The sequence below is a fragment of the Poecilia reticulata genome, linkage group LG6 (genome assembly GCF_000633615.1).
Source record: "Poecilia reticulata strain Guanapo linkage group LG6, Guppy_female_1.0+MT, whole genome shotgun sequence".
NCBI lineage: Eukaryota > Metazoa > Chordata > Actinopteri > Cyprinodontiformes > Poeciliidae > Poecilia > Poecilia reticulata.
This window is the reverse complement of record NC_024336.1, coordinates 5,520,303-5,520,818: the sequence shown is the minus strand read 5'-3', so window position 1 is coordinate 5,520,818 and position 516 is coordinate 5,520,303. Positions and strand designations below refer to the sequence as shown.

At 43.6% G+C, this 516-nt stretch overlaps 1 protein-coding gene across 1 annotated transcript in view; it reads left to right on the top strand.

The window, feature by feature from the left end:
- Positions 1–191, top strand: part of fezf1 (FEZ family zinc finger 1) — an 8,088-nt gene extending 7,897 nt beyond the window's left edge. Inside the window, exon 4 of the mRNA XM_008410949.2 lies at positions 1–191. This exon is cut by the window's left edge and continues 542 nt beyond it. The gene's annotated coding sequence lies outside the window, so the exon portion shown is untranslated.
- The last annotated feature ends 325 nt before the right edge of the window (positions 192–516 follow it).

The window sequence follows — 516 nt, the reverse complement described above, 5'->3', positions numbered from 1 at the left end:
TACATGGCGAAGTGTGCATGAATCCACAGAGCATATTTTACCTCAATATTGTCCTTTTGTTCCCTCAAAATAAAAATAAAAAGTCAGTATTATTGATTCAAGCCTCCCTGAATCAGTATTTGCTGTATTGATGATTCCTAACCAATGCCACTAGATAATGTTTCATTTCATCAAAGATAAGTTAGTAAAGCCTGCTTTAGCAGTACTTCAAAGTCTTCTTTGTCTTATTACGTCTGCAATGCTCTGACTCAGAGACCACACCATGTGACGCTCTGGCTTCAGCTTGCGCCCCACTGGCCTCCTCCCTTTCGCTGCCCATTCCTTGACCATGGGAACAAAAAAAGGCAGTGAGGGGGGTCTTAACCCCTCCAGGCCCTGCAGTGACCTCCCAGGCCTAATATGGACTGACCAGTACCTCTGGCCCAGACAGCTCGCTGGCCCACTGAACACTGAACTTAACATTCATGAGGCAATTATTCAAAAACTCAAACATTTGCATAATTAGTTATCAGCATT